This window comes from Xyrauchen texanus, chromosome 36 (genome assembly GCF_025860055.1).
Source record: "Xyrauchen texanus isolate HMW12.3.18 chromosome 36, RBS_HiC_50CHRs, whole genome shotgun sequence".
Taxonomy (NCBI): Eukaryota; Metazoa; Chordata; class Actinopteri; order Cypriniformes; family Catostomidae; genus Xyrauchen; species Xyrauchen texanus.
The window spans coordinates 24,879,467-24,896,218 of NC_068311.1; the positions used below are offsets into that span (position 1 = coordinate 24,879,467).

The 16,752-nt window shown below is 35.6% G+C and overlaps 1 protein-coding gene across 1 annotated transcript in view; it reads left to right on the forward strand.

The window, feature by feature from the left end:
• Positions 1-16,752, forward strand: part of LOC127629815 (uncharacterized) — a 148,473-nt gene that overhangs the window by 102,349 nt on the left and 29,372 nt on the right. The gene's annotated exons all lie outside the window — the stretch shown is intronic.

Below are 16,752 nucleotides of genomic sequence, written 5' to 3' on the forward strand. Positions count from 1 at the left end.
TAAATGTATTTTTACAGGAAAAAACGGTAGAATTTAACAGTATTATGACATTTTGATCAGAACTGTGAAATTCCATAAAAAGGCTAACTTTGACATCTAATGTACAATTTCATTTAAATTTGTTACTGCAAAAAAATGACATTTTCCTTTAAATAACAGTCATTGTTGTCTATTGTTATCCTGACATGTCCTTAAAAAAACATTCCTGTATATTTTTTGGTCAGAGTTGAAAAAAATTTAGTTTTACAGAGAAAACCAGTAGAATTTCACAGTCATATCACATTTTCATCAGAACGGTGAAATTCCACTACAAATGCATACATTAACACCAAATATAGCCTACATTTTTCCAGTTGAATTAGGCAGTGACTATGCACTAAGTGAAAAAAGCAACAGTTGTGATTTACACTAAAAACAAATAGCTATATATTCTATTTACATCATGTAAATATGTTTGCAATAAGTGTAAATAGTAATTAGATGCTATATTCTATATGTTGGCAGATTCTGTTTGCATCTCAGTAATTGTGTACATTAACAGGATGCAATAATAGTATAGTGTTTTATTAAACACTCGTTAGACACTTTATTTCTACTTCATTTTTGTTGAAAATAAATGCCTTTTCGATGTGATTTGTGATACCAAAAGGTATAAATTACAGATTAGAACCAAGGACTTTGAAACAAGCATCAAATAAACGAGGCTTCCAGACTAGTGCCTGTGCCACTGAAAACATTAGGTTAAATTGCGCATCTTTTCTAAACTTCATTGGTGATCCGACACAATGTACTATGTTGTTTCCTTGATTTATAGTCAGAGTTTAGCCTACTATTGTTTTTATGCATGTCATACATATCGTTCGTTTGTTAAAGAGGCGATCTGGCGCTGGACTGTGTTGTTTATAAAATCATATTTTTTTAGTTTTTTCCCGCTGTCGTTAGTGGCGAAAGGCATCAGTTTTCTCTTGTGGCTGTTAGAGCATTTTATTAACGTTGGTTAGTGGTAGCTTAGTGGTTAGAGAGTCGGGCTTGTATCCCAAGAGTTGCAGGTTTGAGTCTCACGGTTGACGTGTCGCGACTGTTGTGCCCTTGAGCAAGGCACCTTACCCTAATTGCTCCCCACAATGCTCCGGGGGTGTGTGTGTGTTCACCACTCACTGGGATGGGTTAAAGAGGTCACATTTCGAGTATGCGTTTCACTTATTGGTATCCTCATCCAAACACACACTCCTGTCCAACCCACTTGTTACACCACTTCTGGAAAACCATTTATTGTTAAGGTAAGCTAATTGTCATGATTTCCATATCAAAATCCGAAATAACCAGCTGTAGATGCTATTTTCACTAAGTGACAATATCAGCATTTTTACGTAATGCTATTTACATTAGGTGTAAATAATTTTCATTTAATAAATATAATTATCAAATTTCCAGTAAGTGTAAATGCTAATTAGATGCTATCTATATTGGCAGATAGATGCACCTTAGTATTTTTGTAGATTAACAGGATCCAATAATTATCATAGAGTGCAAATGATTATATTTATTAAAATTGTTAAATGGATGCTACATTGTTGTGAGAATAAAAGCCCTTCTACACCGACCCCTAAGCCTACCCAATAAATACTTTATTTTTAATAAACACTCTTCTCTTAATAAAGCACTTTATTTCCACTTTTCAAAATTTTCATTGCAAATAAATGGATTTTTTTTTTATCACAAAAAAGCCAAATCTATAAGCCAGTGGTTCTCAAACTTCCTCGGCGTGTTAATATTGTTTTTGGAAGACAAAATACAACTGACTTCAGGATGAATTTGAATGTTTTCTACGAGCACACTAACATTGTGCAAGAACAGAACTGCAGCAGCTCCCTTCCATAATGACCAAATAAACAATAAGTGCAATTAGCAACCATTACTGCCAGGTCAGGCACAAAAAGGGTTAAGGGACGCTTTTGTAAAGGAAATTTCCTACAAATGCATATCCAATAAAGATGCAATAATCACTGTACATGCCTTTCTATCATGTCTTCTGAAAACCCTGACACATTCAGAAAGTGTGCACTGCCCCAAATAGTTAGCAAATCTGGGCTTACATGTTTTCATGCCATAATCTTTTTCTAGTGAATTTATTTATTTAAACCAAATGTACAGGGACATATTTGTATACTGTGTGACAGAAGTAATGTTAAAAACAAATAGAAATACTCTTGAAACACACATTTTAGTAAAATGTTATACAATAAATTATGGTAGTCAGAGTATTGCTGTAAACAACTTCAGCTTTTGATTATATAGCAAACCTTCAAGATCAAACAATGGAAAAACACTTCCCAGCAAAAGTCATGTTTTAGAACACAAAAAAAATTAAATCCTAATCACATCACAAGGTAATAAAAATGATTTAAGGAACAAAGCGCTGCACTGAAGTACAAAAAGTCGGTCTGTCCTGTTCTTCAGCGAAATGTCAATCTTCTGAAAGACCTAAATCTGTGGGGACACAAACAGTTATAATTAAAACCCAAACCAAAAGAAGAGCAGAAACAGCAACAAGCCTTAACCAAATGCCCTCAGTTTTGGCCACAGACAATTACATCACATTTATTGGAGTTAATTATAAAAATTATTGTCCTTTGGTGCACTTTATCATCGATGAATGATAAACACAGAAGATGAAGTCTACCACTACTATACAAGACAGAGCTTCTATACCCGTTACTCTCCCCAGTCAAATGAAGCAATTTTTGACGTCAGACTCAATACTCTGGGGTTGACAGAGTACGCTCTCTTTTTCTCTCTCTTTTCCACCTTGGTACCTTTATGAGGATTTATCCTAAAGATGCACCTTTAAAACACAACACAATGCTTCTTTGTATTGCTTATATGCTTCTTAACCAAAAGAATGCAGTCTATGAATTACCGTTGCAAGAATTCTAGTCTGGCTCCCAGTTCTACAGGGTAACTGATGTTCAATATATAGTAAAGAGAGAACATCAGATACAGGGCTTCAGTAAAACTCAAGAGATGGTCATTTACAATCATCTGGTCTACTGCTACCATGTACACACTGGCTGTCAGTGGGTTCTCTCCTTTGAACAAACACAAAATCAGTAAGACATAATATTTAACAGAATGTGAGTTCTGGTCACCCGAAACCAGGAATTATTGTGTTGCAAGATCATAGTAAATAATACCCACCACACACTACTATACATGGTGTTGCTGGAAGCTGTTCTGAGCATATATCACTTGGAACAGAGGTGTCTTCTACCATCACAAGAAAGTGGTCTTGGTCATTTTTGAAATGGGTTAGCAGCAACATCACTGCCCCACAAACATGATCCTCTCCAGCTCTATACTTTGTGAGGATTCTCCCTGCTCTGCTTGCTCTTTTTGTGCAATGAAATTGAAAGTAGTCCAATATTCTTCTGAACTTACTGGAAGCAGATTCTTCAAAGCTGTTGTTTATGTCAATGCCAGTGAGCTCTTTAAAGTGTGCTTTCATTCCTGCTGGCTGAAAAAGATATGGCCACTCATCAAGTAAATCTTTGGTTTCCTTTCCAGATTGGATGTTGTTTCTTTGAGAGGTGTAAGTAGAAGTCATTAAGTCATAGATTGTCTTTACATCACTTTCATTATTTTGAAACATTACTAGCAACTTCTCTTTTTTTTCCTGCTGCAATTCAGATGTTTCTCCAACTAGCAGTTGTGGATCAGAATTTATACAACCATATAACAATTTTCGTTTCTTTGTTGATACTTCTAGAGTACCACAAAGTGGTGTACTAATAGCTTTTGCTCTTTTAAAATTGTCAATTCTACACACCAGTTGTTTGAGGAGATAATCATATCCACTTCCTACAACCTGGGAATTAATCTCATCTCTGAAAGACTTTGGGTATGCAATCACCATTTGTCGGGCTATTTCTGATACATGTTTTTTTGCTGGACATTTGCTGACTTCCAGGATCTCAGAAGCAACAATGCGGACCAACTGTCTTCTCTCAGAGCAACTTGGCCTTTCGACATTTTGCAAATTTTCCATAAAACTTGCTGGCATTTTTTGCCATGGAACATCAAATCTATAATGTCAGTCATGGTCATAAAACGAAGTTTCACAGCTACTGTCACCTAGAAGATAAACCAATGTCCACAGGTTACAGGATGAACACTTTTCATGCAGCTGTAATTTTTTGGCAAAATTGCCTATTCCCAAGCTGCAGATTTATTGAAGTTTAATAACGGACAAACAGAGATGGCATGGGGCTTTGTGGGCTGTTCATGTGCCACTATATAGAGTATGCATTTAAAGTGGTGCACAGACTTGTTTTATGTCTGCAGTGCATTATTGTCAGAGGGGAGACTGTTGTGCATTTTTCACAGGGAAGGCAGGACCACAGTGCAACAAATCACTAGCATGAAATGGGCACATTTAACGTGTTGCTGGTGATTTGCTGCACTGTGGCCCTGTAGTTGCTCTGAACAATGCACAACTGTCTTCACTCTCTGCTGGCATAAGCTGCGGACTCAACTGGAGACGTTTTGGCCATTCATGCACCAGGTAGTCACCACAGTGGCACATGTACGGATCACAATGTATGCAATTTCCAAAATCAATGTTTTGAGGCCCCGTGTCATCACAGTTTGATTTGTACCATCAAACTACACTAGTCAAAATTTTAAGAGGATCAAAACCTTTCATAATAGTTGTCTTAAAACCAATACCCAAAACTCTTCAAATGTTGACTAGTGTACAATAAATCTGCAGATTTGTATACATATACACATATACATATACATATACATATACAAACCCGATTCCAAAAAAGTTGGGACACTGTAGAAATTGTGAATAAAAAAAGGAATGGAATAATTTACAAATCTCATAAACTTATATTTTATTCACAATAGAATATAGATAACATATCAAATGTTGAAAGTGAGACATTTTGAAATGTCATGCCAAATATTGGCTCATTTTGGATTTCATGAGAGATACACATTCCAAAAAAGTTGGGACAAGGCCATGTTTACCACTGTGTGGCATCCCCTCTTCTTTTTATAACAGTCTGCAAATGTCTGGGGACTGAGGAGACAAGTTGCTCAAGTTTAGGAATAGGAATGTTGTCCCATTCTTGTCTAATACAGGCTTCTAGTTGCTCAACTGTCTTAGGACTTCTTTGTCGCATCTTCCTCTTTACGATGCACCAAATGTTTTCTATGGGTGAAAGATCTGGACTGCAGGCTGGCCATTTCAGTACCCGGATCCTTCTTCTACGCAGCCATGATGATGTAATTGATGCAGTATGTGGTCTGGCATTGTCATGTTGGAAAATGCAAGGTCTTCCCTGAAATGTCTCACTTTCAACATTTGATATGTTATCTATATTCTATTGTGAATAAAATATAAGTTTATGAGATTTGTAAATTATTCCATTCCTTTTTTACTCACAATTTCTACAGTGTCCCAACTTTTTTGGAATCTGGTTTGTACATATACATATATCGCTCTGTGAACTGCACGTGTGGCACAATTTGTTTGCCAGGCGTGCTAAAGGCTGGGCATGCTCACATTGCAAATTTTCTGTATATGAATTACAAGAATCGACAAATTACATGTTTTGCTTTCAAAATGTTTGTGGATTGTTTAATGTTGTATCAGCGTTTTACTCACGTCTTCCACTTGAAGAGCTGGATGGTGAAATTTAGCATCCAGGAACAGGTGAACCTGATGCATCAGAAGTGTATTCAGCAGACAAATTATTGGCAGTGTTTTGCAGAGTGGAAGCAATATCTACATGGCATAAACAAAAAACTGCATTAAGAACCATACTGCAGAAACAAGAAACACATTGACATACTGTAATACAAGTATAGAGTACAGCTAACAAAGTACAGAATGAAAGAGACTGGGGTGTTGTTTTTCCAGTTCATCTAATTGTATGCATGTACACAAGTCAACATTTAAAGTGGATCAAACCTTTCATAATAGTTGTCTTAAAACCAATACCTGTTCTTGTGAACTTAATGAACTTTTTGATCTGCTTCAAATGTTGACTAGTGTATATGTAAAAACAACCATTGATTTGAAAACTTACTTGGGATTTGGGCTATTAGTTTTCTTGCTTCAATCGGTCTCAGAAAGCCACCTAGATCATCATCTTTCAAAAACTGTTGGTCATCTATGGTCTCCACACCTAGGCTGTTCAAACCCCTCTATGGCTAGCTTTGAAGTTATAGGGTTTGGGAACACATTCTCAATAAAAATCAACAGTGCATCCATTTCTGTTGGGAGAGGACAGTTTATCCTTTTTACAGATGAACAAAGCTGTGCTTCAAAGTAATGACCTTCAGTCCCATAAAACTGTACTCATTTAAGGGATAATAATCCAGACATTCCTCAGCATTTACACAAATTAATTCCTTTCTCGCAGACAAAATCTCATTAAGTCCATAATCATGCAAATACACTGAGGGGCGGGGAGTCACAAGGAAAGTCACCTCATCATCTTTCACGAAAATCAGCTCAATCTGTCCAAACTGTAAAATAGAATACTCCTCTTCACATTTAAGGCAAATTAAGTTTCCTTTCCTGTACAGGGTACCCTTGTATTCTACCCTTGTTGAAACAAAGTCTGGTTCATTAAGCAAGCTTGTCTCAACAGCTTTGCACACAGCATCACTGTACAAATGAGGAGAGTATGTGACCAAGTCAACACTTTTAAGCTTTGGTGAAAAAAATGACCTTGAGTGAAGATATGCTTGAAGAAGTTGATGGTTGTGTGACAATGTCTTGCATACATTTTTGAAGTTCTGAGTTCTTCTCACACTTCTTTTGAAGTAGGAATGTTTGCTTTCAAATCTCAATGACCATAAACGAATTAAAGGTCCAAGACTTAAAATGAGTGACGTATAGTGAAGCATGTAATGATGTTTTGGTTTCAAATTTTCACCAGGAAACAGCTCCTTTCTTGTTTCCAGATATTCTGTTATTAAGACATTGAGATATGTAATCTGTGCAGTGGTAATCTTGGGAGCACACACTAGCTCAACCAGTTCTTTCAACTTAACAGTCAGTTGCCATACAGGGTCTTGTGACTCTACTCTGTCTCCAATTATGACAGGAAGAAATCTGAGGAGACACCAGTTCTCAGCTGCTTGACCACCTAACTTTCTGCCTTTTTCACATATCTGGGAGGGGGCAGAACTAGCATTAGAATCCAGATATTTGAATTGTGCAAGTCTCCTGTTCAGCTGCGTATATGAATACCACTTCCTTTTTACAAAGTATTCCAAGAAAATGGCAAGATCAATAGCTACAACGCCTTCAAACAAGTCGTGGCCAAGGCATGGGGGAAGGCCAGGCTGAGCAACATGAAAATATTTGAGAGAGTTGAAAATGAAGTCAAACATCAACCCATTTATAACATTTTCTTCGGTCGTCCTTAGAGTTTCCACTGCCGCCTTATAGGACTCAACTGTGCGATTGGGAAAGTCTACACACACATTTTGAAGTTCACTGCGAGATACCAAGCAATACCTGGCGCAATGACGTGACGTGCAATTTTGATGTCCAAACCCCTTTATGATGTCAAAATAAGGAAATGTTTAATAAAAAGCACATTTATTGAATCTATTGATCTCTGTTTATCAAATGATATGAACATATATTGAGGGTATTACAAAGTGTAAGAATTGTTAGACATTATAGTCACATAATGTCATACCGGATAACTGTCCGGACCTTAGAGTGACATACAAAAAAGCCAAACAAACTGTAAAAAATCTAATAAACCCTAACATCTCTGCCACAGGCATTATTGTATGAGTCTCGACAACAATATATTTAAATATTACAAAGAATATGACATCCAGTTGATTGTTATGCTTTGGAGCATTCTGTCCCAAAACTGGCCATCAGCCAATGTCATCCAGGATAACAAGAAAACTGGAGCAATTTTATTGTGAAATGTATTTTGACATGATGTGAGACAGCATGCTACACAATCAGGAAGACCCTGAAGGACCCCCAAACAATGGTGAAATGTAAGTATGTCTTTCATAAAATGTGTTTAACTTACCCTTTTTCCTCACTAACACACTATGTAGTAAAATCCTGTGTCATATGGGATAACGCTAAAATAACATATATAATGTGGATTTTATGTAAATATGTTTATTTAGCATGAATTTACATATTTGGAAGTTGAAGGTAAAGGTTGCAGATTTCTATAGGTAGCCAAAAATTCTGCCTTATTAAGATTTAAACTGAGTTTTGTCATACCGGATATCAATTTTTGTCATATAGGATAACAGTTATTTTCTGTTAGCCCATAATGTTATCCGTTATCTTGGATAACATGTGTTTGACAATATATTCTTATACAGTTTTCAGCTTTAATTTGTAAAATTTCCATTCAAATTGTGATATTAACATATCATTAACATTGTTTAGTTGAATATTAGCAAATGATATAATTCATAATAATATTAAATCACAATAACATTTAATTATTGTCCAACCTGTCATATTGGGGAATCCGCCCCTTTAAGAACAGGCCATCCACTCTAGTGACATCATCATGCATTTTTTTCTCTCTATTCAGTGGCGGGAAATTCAATATATATATATATATATATATATATATATATATATATATATATATATATATATATATATATATATTATACGTGGTTAGTCATCTGTCATGTATGGCATTACAATTTTTAAAAATGGCATTAAAAAGCATTAAATTAGATTTGATGATACCTGCAAAAACCCTGTATTATATTCAACATTCTCAGATAACAATTTTTTCTTCTGCAGTATAGCTGCTAAAGTAAATGTACATAGTTTTAAATGAGTTTTAGATATTTATATTGGAAAACAAGCCAAAACAAAAACAAATCAAAAATGTATTTTGTTGCAGAGTATAATGAGGCGAAGTCCATTACTACAGGTCTGAAATCCATGCAATCATCTCTGAGCCAGAGCCATACTCTAATCGCAGTGCTCAACTGTGCTACCAAGATTGGAGAAGGTTTAATGAGATGAGGTTATAACCTGCAACTGCATGCAAAATTCCAATGGTTGTCATTTTATTCTAAATGCTTCTGTTATTTTAGACAATGTCTATAAAAAAATGTAGTGTTCATTTAATGAAATTTAGTGATTCAAGGTACTTCAACCCATTAATAAGATTTTTCTTTATAAATATGTTGTTCAATTACATGCTTTTGTAAATTTGCTGTTCAAATAAATGTTCAGTGAAATGAGTGAAGATTGCCTACTTTAACCCTTTACATTATTTATGAATATTGATGTAGAGTGACTATGATCATCAATAAAATGGTTCAAGGTACTTTTCAGTACTAAATTAAACCTATAATGTTGAAAAGTTGTGCTGTTTTGATATTCATAAACATGAAAAAATTGTTTAAATGTATTTGTATACTTGCCAGATCTGGGAAGAAACCACACTGAGTTGCATAACATAAACATTAATTATTTATGAACATTATTATGTGTAAGTGTTGTAAAAATGACAATTCATGTGTTAACTCATATGTGTCATACCGAGTAACAATTTAAGTCAGGCGGGATAACGCTGTTTTTTCCATTGAAATGCATAATTTCACTTCATGGAGTTGAGGAAACAATAATAACATGATACCAAGTTCTGTAAAGCATTTTCAGACATTTTGCATTTTAAATCACATTGCAGTGTTAAAATGTGGGTAAAGAACTTGAACAAGTAGGGTCACGTTTAAAGAAATCACAATATAATGAGAAAAAATAGTTGTGCAAAAAAATGTTTTCTGAGCTCTAAATATTGTTTACTGCATCACTTTACATATTCATTAAGTATTATTTATTTGAAAAGTTTTAATACCATAATATTTAGAAGATGCATTAAACTGCTTAAAATACATTGTTTAAAATTGAGATTTTAGTAATAAGTAAAAAACATCCCCATAAAGATAATAACTACTTTGATGTGCAATTTTAACCTATTTGAATTTTTTATCAGTTGAAAACCTTATTTGTCACTGGCCCACCTACAGCAATGCTTGGCAGTACTGAAGTTCTGTGAGTAACCACCGATGCAGTGGGACCCCAAATTATCACCGATAATAGCCACTATGTTTGCACGTACTATGTCACCTGAAGATGTCACAAATCCATGCTCTTCAAGTTCTTTGACATCTGCCAACAACTTAGCAAAAATCTTGGTTTGACCAAAATAGTTAAAGTCTCTCTCATAACACAAAAGTGATAACTGAATGTTATCACTGCATGATCTGTAAAATGGCTCAAAGTTGCCAAGTGTAAAATACACTCCAATCATTTTGTGTCTTATTTTAGCTGACCCAAGGGGATTCACAATCTCAAAGGCATCCTGGTACAAGATAAGTTGGATTGTAATCTCAGGCTGCTTAAACAAGTCATTGGATTTGAATACAGAGCCATCACAGATGTCAGAGAACACAGAAGAGTGTAGGCCTACATGCTGATGTTTGGCACACTGCTCCCACACCACTGGGTCTATTAACATAGTTTTTAAAGTGTTCTTCAATGGAATATACTGTGCATAACGTTGGTTTCGGTTCTCATCACGACGAAGACACATACTTTGTGGATGCACGTACGAAAAACATTTCTGATAATACTGTCTCCTTTGGTATTCTGTGGAAAGTAATGAATTACAAGCTGAATGTAAATCTTGGCCTTGCAAAGTCTGCACCACAGATTCAATATCACATTGTGAAAGGGCCGTTTTTGACTTGAGTATTTCCCTGAACATCTTCTGTGTGTACTGATGACAGATAGAATTTAAACCACTGAATTCCTCCACAATCATCTGAATGGTTGACGATGGCACCAGGTATTTGGCTTGTAGCTGCATATAAAACAGGCAGAGATTTTTCATGTACAATGACTTTGTGTTACATTTCGTCAGTGAGTCTGTGAATTCACTTTCATCAACCTCATCCTCAGTAACATCAAAAAATGCTGAAGAAGTTTGCTCAGATAAAGTATCCATAATCCGTAATTGTGCAAATGTAGAAGTCCTGTGCTTTCGTGAAACATGGGCAGTGAAACTTGATCTTAAACTGAAATTTTTGTCACATTTTTCAAAAGGACAACACACCACCTCTCCCTTGGCTAAATGTGACCTGAGATGAGAAAGGACATTGTTCATGTCTGTAAATTGTTGTTGACAGTCTGTATTGTTGCAAACAAACGTGCCCGTCGAATCATCAAAATGAGTATGTGGTCTTTTGTGATGGCGATAAACATGAGCTTTGAGAGCATTGTATTTTGAGAATTTACATTTGCATTCTGGGAAGCAACATGGAAATTGAGCATTTGCTTCATGTCTGTATAAGATTTGATGATTAACATATCCCTTAACTGTCTTCAGAGAGCAATCACAAAATTTGCACAAATACATCATCATCCATATGGTTAAAGGTAATACACCTCATAAGATGAAATCCGTTGTCCATGCATATGGGTGTTCTTAAATGATTGTGAAAGCAACGTTCTAAAACAACACAATTCTGAAACCTATTTAGTACTTTTTAATGCAACTTGCATCAAACATTAAGAATAAGATTTAAAAACGTATGTGATTAGCCATTGCAGTTGTATTCACCTGTTGCCAATGAACTTTTAAATTACGTTGGATGATACGTCAACAGATTTTTTTAAACACTTACCATTCACCACTCGACATCGAGGTCCATGATTGTTTTGTTGTCATTCTGTTATATATTGCATTCATACAGCAGAATATGTTGCCTAAACAGTCACGTTTACACACAAAGCTACTTAACAAAGTCACTTACGATTTTTTAAAACAAACTGACGCCTGTAAATATTCCAGCGAACCAAACAACACTCCGTGTTTTAGCTTATTTGCCATGTCAATGAGCACGTTTCCCGACCAAAACAAAAACACAGGGATTTTTCCTTGAGGCATTTTTACGCTGTTTTGGAGCCATGATGTGCCTTAACAGGCTGCTGCTTTGTCTCTTGGCTGATGCCGACATGCCGTTGGTCCGAGGGCAATGATTGAGAAGCAGTTTGACCAATGGCGTGCGTGAAGGCGGGACTTAACAAGAAAGGTCAAAACAGTGCAGAAAAAAAATGTCTACCATAGAAAGCAAAAGGGGAAATTTCCTGCGACATTGTGAGGTAATCATACTGGGTAAATATGCTGGCATGTAATATTAAATATAAAATTGTAATCAACAAGTATTACTGTATTTACGTTGTTTCTGCTGTTGCAGTGCACCCTTGGCCTTGTCAGTGGGTGAGGTCACATCACTAAACTGTCTGAAGAAGTAAGGTGTCCTGGACCATCATAAAATTTGTAAGTGTATTACATATTTAATGAACAAATATTTTTTTTAAGTAAAAAACAATAATTTTTTATGTAAGAAACGCAATAACATCTAAAAAGAGTAACATGATCAGACATTATAATGAATATAGATATGTGATGTATGATATCTAACCATTTTCTCTCTTATTTTTTAAAGGCATCAACATGGAGATTGAATTGGAGACCATTGTTCTGTTCGAAGTGTAGTTTGTGGAAGATGCAATGATGAAATTAATTTGAATTGTCAATGTTGTATTTTAAGCATATAAGCAATGTTCAGATGATGGTACTGTAGCACTGTTTAAAGTTTTTAATATTGTTGTTATTTACAATGGAAACTACTGTAACAGAAGAAAATAAAGAAGGAAAAATACAAATGATTTTCTCTTATGACTTTTTGTGTGACATATAACATACATTTCATGAACTACATATAAAATTATCTGTAAGCCATAATCAAAATCAAAATGCTGTACATGCCTTTCAAAATTATGGTCCATCACAGTTCATTTTTTCAAATAACGGTCAACACATGTTATTTCAAATAACGGTCAACACATGTTATTTCAATTTACAGTCAAACTCTGTTAAATAATTATTAAAACATGATTTCAGTTTACAGTCAAAACATGCTTTATGAAGTAATGGTGTCAACATGTAATTTATATCTACATTCAAATCATGTTTAGTTAAACAACTGCTACACCATGTTTTTACATTTACAGTTAAAACATGTTTTATTAAATAAGGGTTGTCACGGTTCATCGATCCATGTGTTCATTCCGTCATCTGTTGGTGTGTTTATAGGTGTGTGGGTGTGTGTGTGTAGTGCTCGTTTGTTGCTTAGCACCAGCTGATTACTCCACTGCCGTCAGCTGCTACTAATCACTACTGCTTGTTAGCTACCTTTATCTAGCTGGTAATTGTCATGCATGGTGTCGGTTCGTTATTCATGTTTGTGCTTTGTTACCCAGTCTTGTGTCCTAGTTCCTTACGGGTGCAACCCGATTTCCCCTTTACCTCCAGTCTACTGAGGACTCCTCTAGGAGTTTGGTTCCTGACGCTGACCTGTGTTCGCGCTATATTCCAGCCTGCTTACCTTCTCTCGAGAGTGTCACTTCTAGAGCGCCCGCCTGCTCGCGGCCGTTGTAGTATTTCCCTGTGCTGTCAGTCCTTAATAAACTGTTCACTTGCACTTGGATTTGTGACTCATCATTGTGACAAGGGTTTAAACATGTTACGTGAACTTACAGTCAAATAATGCCATTACATTTAATGGTCTATGCATTTATTTGCAATTATACAGACAAAATATGTTATTTCAGATTACGTTTTAAACATTTTATAGTACTGTATGGTCAATGTTCTTTTTTCATGTTGCTGTGTAAACATGTTACTTCAGTTCATGGGGTTTTACCGTTATTTTCATTAATGGCAAACGTTTGGCACCCTGTGCTGCCATGCATTTGCTCGTTTTTTTCTGTGTTTTTTTTTTTACAGTGTAGACTTTGACTGTATGCATCAATCACTATGTAAAAGAGTGAACATCAGACTAGTCTATTCTTCTCCCTCAGTTTCATTCATATAATACTGCCATATTAAATGTGCAACAATAACATTAAAAACCTCCAGACACCTAAACTCTTCCTAGCACAGACAGTTTTGTTGTTGTTGTTTAAAAATAAGTGAAATTTCAACTTTTATTAATATTATAACATTTAAAACTTCGTTTTTTTTCTACTCTTGATTTCACTGGAATGGATCTTAAAATTTCATAAAACTCTGACATGTGAGACATGTATTATCATTTCCTGGCTCTTTCTTTTGATTTGAACTTTACCGTTTCCTTTGAATAAATTGTTATAAATGCTAAGCATTATAAATATGATCAATAAACCGTTTGATTTTTTCCCTTAATACACTTGATATAATTGTGTTGTTGCCCTATAATTGAATAATTTACATCTAATCCTGTAACAGAAACCACAGACTCGAAGATAGGATTGAACCCGGAGGTTGAGTTTATTGCAGGGAAGGGGGTGTAGGAGAAACTGAGTGCACAATGACGTGCAAGGTAATGGGTATCAGAGGTGGGTGATGAAGGGGCGAAGTAGTGATGAGCTTTGACACACTTGGTCGTATGAGAGAAGTGCTTGGTCTTGAGCCGCTGTGATGACGGAGAGGGGAGCCCGGAATGATGAGCGCTTGGGGCGCAATACAGCGACACTTGAAGAAGGAGCGTGGAACACGTCAGAGCTTTGGAGAGAAGATGATCGTCGTATGATTACAGGAATGAAGGAGCGATGAGCGTCATATGGAAGTCAGGAAACATCTTAGAGAAGGAACAGCTAAGTGAGTCTATGTTTCAGGAGTGAGATCAGACAAGGAGTGAATGGGGAGTGGAGCTTATAAGCTGTGAGGCAGATTGATGTGGAACAGGTTTCAGGTGCAGGTGATTAGTACTCTGGAGAGAGGGAGCGTGGAGTGAAAGTGCTGGGAGTGTCAGGCTGAACTGTTACAAAACCAAAACGGTCTCTAAATATTATTTTAATAACAATGAATGAGTAATGAGATAATTGTTCCCTGTACAACACTAAGGTCTATGTCAAATGGCTCTTACTGTAATAAAGGCAAATGATAAGCTATATATAAAGTAAGCAAATATTTTTAAAGCTGTCACAGATATTAAATGTCTTCTTCCCAGAGGAAGTTCAGAGAAAATAGTCTTTTATTTAACTTTAATAGTTTTTCAATGCCATGCAACAGGGTTTTTGTGTGTAAATGATAATTATTTTACTTTATTTTATTTTAAACTCATAAATGTCTCTTGAGATAAACAGCTAGGTCCAATATAATACATTCAAACCACAAAATTAATTTGAAAACATTTGCTGCTGAAGTTCATTAATTTGTATTATTTATATTATTTTATTTAATAAAACAAAAGTAATTAATAAATATTGATGTCAACCCTGACTAAGGTCTATTTGGATTAAGGTCATGTGCTCTGGATTTATGCATCAAAAAACACTTTGACAAAAATTAAATTCATATACAGTATGTGATCATATAAAATTATATACAAAAATAAAGGGAATAGTAATTAAGGTGAGGATCACATCTGTTGCTGCTACTATAGACCGGTACTTTTGCTACATCACAGATGGAAGTGGTGGCAAAAAGACCGGTGACAACAGTAAACCAAACCTGTCATTAGCTGACCCAACAGTCCTCAAAAATTTAGCTGTTACCTTTCAGTTGTCTGGTTAAGCTAAATGAAACCTTGTGCTACACTGTCAAAACTGCCATGGCCAAAACTGAGGGCTTCACTTGTATCAGATTCCGTCAACAGAGCTGACTGGACTGAGGAGATCATTTCCAACTCACGGATCTGCAGCGAACATTTTATTACAGGTATGATATTAACTCATATCATTATAATAATAGTATTGCTAAGAACATATCGAAAGTTAGCAATCTGTGTTTAAATTAGTGCTACTAAGAAAATATATAGTTTTATAGAATATGAATCATAATAGACCAGTGATGGACTGGCCATCTGTGGCAGCAGGACTTTTCCAGATGGGCTGGTCGAGCATTGGGCCCCACTCGCTGCTACCCGATTAAACCATGCAGTGTGAGAGCAGAGCAGTGCATCTTATCCCAAACCTGCTCTGCGCTTGCACTGTGCAGTCCCATGGTATACACAGAGCAAGATTTAAAAATCTTAAAGGCTCCATGTGAATCTCTTTGAAACCAGATTAAACAGCACCCGCATTCTAAACAGCAGTGACGAGGTAAACAGGAAAACATTGTGTCATTGTATTCTTTTCAATCTACACATCACCATTCTTATTGCATTGCCGTTAGTAACACTAATTGTTGAAACTATGGTGGTTTTGCAGAAATATTGTGTATTTGGGGAACATAAGTAACTTTAATGGCAGTTGTTTTTTATAGTCTCTACATGGATATTGTTTTTCATAATTTTCGATATCATAGTTTGTTTTTTAGAAACCATAATTACATCTGGTAACGATGAGCATGGATATACCTGTGATCAACATGTTCTTACTTAAACCACAATAAAACTCTGGATGCAAGAACTTTGGTAAATGTTCATAAAAGCAAGTACTAATGAGAAATTAACAAGAGCTTTGAAGCCTGGACCCCTGTGAATTAAGGATGAAGCTATGAGTTACCCCCTCTGTAAATATGTTCAGTTCTAATGAACTTTAATGAAAAAAAGTTGTCAATAATTAAGATCCTGATGAAAGAGAAATATCAGTAAAGAAGTCCTACTGTCATAGCCTTTCATAGATTACTGTTTACAGATTTTATTATTGTTAAAATCAGTGAA